Consider the following 6,797-nt stretch of genomic DNA (forward strand, 5'->3'; position numbering starts at 1 on the left):
TTAACATGTTTCTTGTTTTCTTTAATTAGAAAATCCTCTTGGGAATCCAAAAGGTCATCCTTTTCATGAATGGCACTAATCAATTCATTAAGTTTCTCTTTTTGTTGCATGTTGAGGTTGGCAAAAAGGGTACGCAAACTATCTTCCTCATCACTAGCATTATCATCACTAGAGGATTCATATTTAGTGGAGGATTTTGATTTAACCTTCTTTTTGCCGTCCTTTGCCGTGAGGCACTTGTGGCCGACGTTTGGGAAGAGAAGCCCTTTGGTGACGGCGATGTTGGCGGCGTCCTCGTCGTCGGAGGAGTCGCTTGAGCTTTCGTCGGAGTCCCACTCTCGACAAACATGGGCATCGCCGTCCTTCCTTTTGTAGTACCTCTTCTTCTCCTTTCTTCTCCCCTTCTTGTCGTCGCCCCTGTCACTGTCACTTGATAATGGACATTTAGCTATAAAATGACCGGGCTTACCACACTTGTAGCAAACCTTCTTGGAGCGGGACTTGTAGTCTTTCCCTCTCCTTTGCTTGAGGATTTGGCGGAAGCTCTTGATGACGAGCGTCATTTCCTCATTGTCGAGCTTGGAGGCGTCTATTGGTTGTCGACTTGGTGTAGATTTCTCCTTCTTTTCCTCCGTTGCTTTGAATGCGACGGGTTGAGCTTCGGATGTGGAGGGATCATCAAGCTCGTTGATCTTCCTCGAGCCTTCGATCATGCACTCAAAACTTACAAAATTCCCGATAACCTCCTCGGGGGTCATTTTAGTATATCTAGGATTACCACGAATTAATTGAACTTGAGTGGGGTTAAGGAAAATAAGAGATCTTAGAATAACCTTAACCACCTCGTGGTCATCCCACTTTGTGCTCCCGAGGTTGCGCACTTGGTTCACCAAGGTCTTTAGCCGGTTGTACATGTTTCGTGGCTCTTCTCCTTTGCGAAGCCGGAAGCGACCGAGCTCCCCCTCGATCGTTTCCCGCTTGGTGATCTTTGTAAGCTCATCTCCCTCGTGCGCGGTTTTGAGCACATCCCAAACCTCCTTGGCGCTCTTCAACCCTTGCACTTTGTTATACTCCTCTCTACTTAAAGAGGCGAGGAGTATCGTTGTTGCTTGAGAGTTGAAGTGCTCGATTTGGGCCACCTCATCCTCATCATAGTTTTTATCCCCTACGGACGGTACCTGTGCACCAAACTCAACAACATCCCATATACTTTTGTGGAGTGAGGTTAGATGAAATCGCATTAAATCACTCCACCTAGCATAATCTTCACCATCAAAAGTTGGTGGTTTGCCTAATGGGACGGAAAGCAAAGGTGTATGTTTAGAAATGCGAGGGTAGTGTAGGGGGATCTTACTAAACTTCTTACGCCCTTGGCGTTTAGAAGTTACGGAGGGCGCATCGGAGCCGGAGGTCGATGTTGATGAAGTGTCGGTCTCGTAGTAGACCACTTTCCTCATCCTCTTTTGCTTGTCCCCACTCCGATGCGGTTTGTGGGAAGAAGATTTTTCTTTCTTCTCTTTGTGGTGAGAAGAAGATTTCTTCTCCTTCCCTTTGTTGGAGGAGCTCTTCTTCTTCTCCCTCCTCTTGGTGCGGGACTCTTCCGATGAAGTGCTCCTGTGGCTTGTAGTGGGCTTTTCGCCGGTCTCCATCTCCTTCTTGGCGTGATCTCCCGACATCACTTCGAGCGGTTAGGCTCTAATGAAGCACCGGGCTCCGATACCAATTGATAATCGCCTAGAGGGGGGGTGAATAGGGCGAAACTGAAATTTACAAATATAAACACAACTACAAGCCGGGTTAGCGTTAGAAATATGATCGAGTCCGCGAGAGAGGGTGGAAAACAAATCACAAGCAAATAAGAGGTGTGGCACGCGGATTTGTTTTACCGAGGTTCGGTTCTCGCAAACCTACTCCCCGTTGAGGAGGCCACAAAGGCCGGGTCTCTTTCAACCCTTCCCTCTCTCAAACGGTCCCTCGGACCGAGTGAGCTTTCTCTTCTCAATCACTTGGAACACAAAGTTCCTACAAGGATCACCACAAGATTGGTGTCTCTTGCCTCAATTACAAGTGAGTTTGATCGCAATGAAAGAATCAAGAAGGCACGATTGAAAAGTCCAAGCGACAAGAGCGACAAATAACACACGGATCACTTTCTCTCTCAAGTCACTAATCACTAATGATCTATTTTCTCAATTGTGAAACTTGGAGAGATGGAGGCTTTGAAAGTGTCTTGGAATGGATTGCTAGCTCTTGTATTGAATGTTGAAGGTTGTAATGCTTGGGTGTAGTGAATGGAGGTGGTTGGGGTTGTATTTATAGCCACCAACCACTTCCTAGCCGTTGCTCCTTTCTGCTGAGCGCGGACGGTCCGCGAGCCAGGTCCGGACGGTCCGCCCCTGTAGATCAACGGCTGGAAATGCAACGGTCAGCAGTAACGGCTATATCAACGGCTATATTGCATTTAATGCGTTGTCAGATGTCAGACAGACCCAGGCGCGGACGGTCCGGTCGTGCACCCCGGACGGTCCGCGAGGCCGCTATAATTCATTCTTCCGAACCCGTCACCTTCGGGTTTTTCGGATCCTTGCCTACCGGACGGTCCGCGCCTGAGGCCGGACGGTCCGAGCGAGGTCTCAGACGGTCCGCGCTTATCCTCCGGACGGTCCATAGTGCAGACTCGGATTTTTGCATTGGTTCTGTCCGAGGGTCATCCTTGTGTCGCGGACGGTCCGCCGCAAGGGCCCGGACGGTCCGCGCTTGGCCTGTTTTTCCAAAAAGCTTCTTCTGTCCGGAATAATCTACGGTATTCCAGACAGTCGATTTAGTATAGTTGTAGATGAACCTTTGGCACTTGTAGAACATATAATCTAGAGCAAACTAGTTAGTCCAATTATTTGTGTTGGGCAATTCAATCACCAAAATCAATTAGGAAGTAGGTGTAAGCCTAATTCCCTTACATCTTTCATTTCACTTGTTGTGTGAATTACACGTGAAATCACTATAAGTATCAAGTTCACTTTATCATTTCATGTGGAGACTTGAGGTTATATTCTTATAGAATGTTTATTTGTTTTGGTAACTTATTTGCATTTTAATGATTTTATTAAAAATAAATTAATAACACACACATAGGCTAAAAATTCATGATTTTTTTTTAAAAACGTGACATTTGTACACATATAATACTAAAAAATGTTTGGACTCAAAGAGTGGATACATGATTACAACCATGATATGTGTGGAACGATGTCTTACATGATATCCGACAAAAAAATCGTTACCGACAATATCCGTGTCCGAATAGTTCTGTATTCGACACATAGTTATCCGTATTTGTATCCGAGAATATCTGTATTCGTATTCGTATTCGAAGCTATCCGTATTTGAATTCGAATCCGAATAAAAATATGAAAACAAATATGGTTTCAGTGATATCCGTCCATATTCGAACCGATTACATCCCTACGTAAGGCCCCGCGCCCGGCTATCGAGTGCCGACACTAGTGCTGGGAATTGGGTCGGGCCGGGCCAGCCCGGCCCAAGCCCATCGTGCTTCGTGTCAAACGGGTTCAGGCCAACAAAGCCCAAATTATTTTTGGGTCATGCCGTGCCAGCCCGAAGTGTAAAAACAGTGGTCCAGCCCGGCCCTAAACTACGTCGTGCCATCTTTGGACCGTGCCGGCCAAAGCCCGACCCATATATTTGACCACGTAAAATCAAAATATTACAACCATACAAAGTTCATACCTTACTAAATTAAAGCTATTAAACAATTCTAGCATCATTTGATCATATAAACTACAAATGTAACAACAATATAAAGTCGATATCTTACTAAATTAAAGAAATTAAACAGATTGGGCTGAATTGGGCCGTGCCAGCCCAAGCCCGGCCCATCTATGCGGGCCGTGCCGGGAGCCCGACGGGCCAAAAATTGAGGCCGGCCCAAGTCCACCTTCGGACCGTGCTAGCCTGACCCATATTATTTCGTGTCATGCCGTGCTTTAGGCTCTTATTTTCGAAGCCGTGCTCGTGCTGACCCGAAAAACCCGGCCCATATTCCCAGCCCTAGTCGACACCACGCGAGCGCAGGGTGGCAAGCCAACTCAACTCGTGGCGCTCGATGCCTTTTGCCTACGCTCGTCCGCCTGGGGCTGGAAGGGAACAGTAGCTGCAGTTTCAACCGACCGGCCACTGTCGCAATCGTATCAGGAAACGAGCTTGTCACTCACTCATCACCCGCGCCCCGACGCGAACAGCCGGCGGACTGGCGGAGCAACGCCTTGCGTGGGCGTGGCGCTTGCCAACGAACTCGTGTCTCCGGGACCTCCGCCCGGCTCTGTCACCGAGCCGCCGCTGCTCCCCCCCCCCCCCCCCCCCCCCCCCCCCCCCCCGGCCGTGCCTGCGTGTCGTCCGTCTCACGTCGTGCTAGAATGAGCGTGGCCGTGTACCAGTGCCATCGTGGCACACAGCGACTGTGTTGGTCACCGCACCCCCGCGAGCGCGCGACGCCTCCTGTGCCGTCTCGGCGCGGGAGCTGGACGTGGACGACGCGCGTGTCGGCCACCCCGGGAGACACGGGTCACTCGGAGGTCGCTCGGTTTACCGAGAACGGAAAGGGAACCCTGGAGGCTGGAGCCACTGGGGAAGATGGGAGCGCGCGCCCCTTTGCGGGATACTCCCTCCGTACTGGTAAGAAAGATTAGTTTAATAGTACAACCTATATGCTTTAAAATATTGTCATATTACATATATTTAACTAAAAACCTATTTATATAATAACTCTCTCGTAACACAAACTCACAAACTCTTGGCTTTGGAAATCTCACTGTCAAAATAAGAGATTTTTTCTTTGACTCCTTAAAGATCATCATAGTACTAGAAAGCTCTTAAGATGCACTTGATGATTACAATTGAAGAATCACTTGTACACCTATCCAGGGGCGAAGCTACATGGAAACGTCGGTGTCAACTAACACCAACGACCTGCTCGGCATCCTTATTATCCCTATATTAATTACTATTCGACATCGGCCAAAATACAACATAACACCATTAGCATTAGCTATTTAGCTCAGCAGTCGGCACTTCTGAGAAAAAAGAAGCCCAGTAGTCAACCACGTCACGACCCATAGAATAAATAAACAATTGCCCAGTCTGTTGTCTTTTGGAGTACGACTCCGAGTCTCAGTCTCCGACGTTTCGTTTCATTGCCAATTGTTATAACTTATACGCTTGTACTGGCTAGTGCTTTTGGCGGTGACGAGCCGCGAGGGCAAGGCGCTCTAGGCTTCTGGCGTTCCGTAGTAGGCGAGAGACCATGAGGCTATCTGCACTCATGAAACCCTAAATTTCTACTCTAAAAGAAATATTTCATCCTGGTCAGCGAGATTCTCTACTCTATTCAACAATTCTCCGCGGTCACAATTACTCTATATATCTACCCTATATCCCACACTATTCTATCCCCTCCCAGCCCCCACCGCGCCTGCCACTGTGCCCGGGCCTACCTCCACCGCGCCTGCCTACCACTGTGTACGTTGTGCCATGCAAAGAAGATGAGAGAGACTATAGAGTTGGGCGGAAGAGTGCGCTAGATTTAGAGTTTTCCCAGCTACTGTTGCATTTAGCGTCGGGCTGAAGTTTCCCCGCTGCAGCACATTTGTTGACTCTATACCTTTAGAGTTGTGTTTACCGTCCGTGGCTGCGGACAGCCTGAGTCTGCACTATGTAGACTATTTCATCGCTAAACTGCTCTAATTCCAACCTCCAAGCTCTGAACTCTCAAGACCGAAGTACTCATTCAAGTGTATTATAGCGGAGCAGCTCCCAGAATTCCCGAAGGTGGCAAGTTCGGAGTCGGGTTCCCTGGTGCACCGGACACTGTCCGGTGGTGCACCAGACAGTCCAGTGCGCCAGACCAGGGCACACTTCGGTTGTCTTTTGCTCTTTTTATTTGAACCCTTTATTCGTCTTTTTATTGGTTTGTTGTGAACCTTTGGCACCTGTAGAACTCATAATCTAGAGCAAACTAGTTAGTCCAATTAATTTGTGTTGGGCAATTCAACCACCAAAATTCATATAGGAAAAGGTGTAAGCCTATTTCCCTTTCACTCTCCATTAAGAAAAGTTGTCTTTACATCCATCTGATGAACAAGGAGACCATACGAGGCAGCCAAGGAAAGTAGTACTTGAATAGTAGTCATTCTAGCAACAGGTGAATAAGTATCAAAGAAGTCTTCTCCTTTTTTCTGAGTATAGCCTTTAGCCACAAGCCTAGCCTTGTACTTCTCAATTATACCATCAGGCTTGAGCTTCTTCTTAAACACCCACTTACAACCCACATGTTTGCATCCATAGGGTCGATCAGTGGCTTCCCTTGTACCATTTGAAAGAATGGAGTCCATCTCATTATGAACTGCTTCTTTCCGATCATCTGCATCTGGAGATGCAAATGCTTCTGCAATGGTAGTAGGAGTATCGTCCACAAGGTACAGAATGAAATCATCACCAAAGGATTTTTCAACCCTTTGTCTCTTGCTCCTTTTAGGAGCATCATTGTCATCCTTCTCTAGGACAATTTCATGTGGCTGTTCAGAACTCTCAACAGATGTACTATGTTCAGGAGTTATCTCAGAAGAGTATCTAGAATTGCTATGAATGTCTTTCATTGGAAATATGTGTTCAAAGAAAGTAGCATCACGTGATTCCATAATAGTATCAACATACACATCAGGAACTTCAGATTTAACTACTAAAAATCTATATGCTATGCTACACGAAGCATATCCAAGAAA

The sequence above is a fragment of the Zea mays genome, chromosome 2 (genome assembly GCF_902167145.1).
Source record: "Zea mays cultivar B73 chromosome 2, Zm-B73-REFERENCE-NAM-5.0, whole genome shotgun sequence".
Lineage (NCBI taxonomy): Eukaryota > Viridiplantae > Streptophyta > Magnoliopsida > Poales > Poaceae > Zea > Zea mays.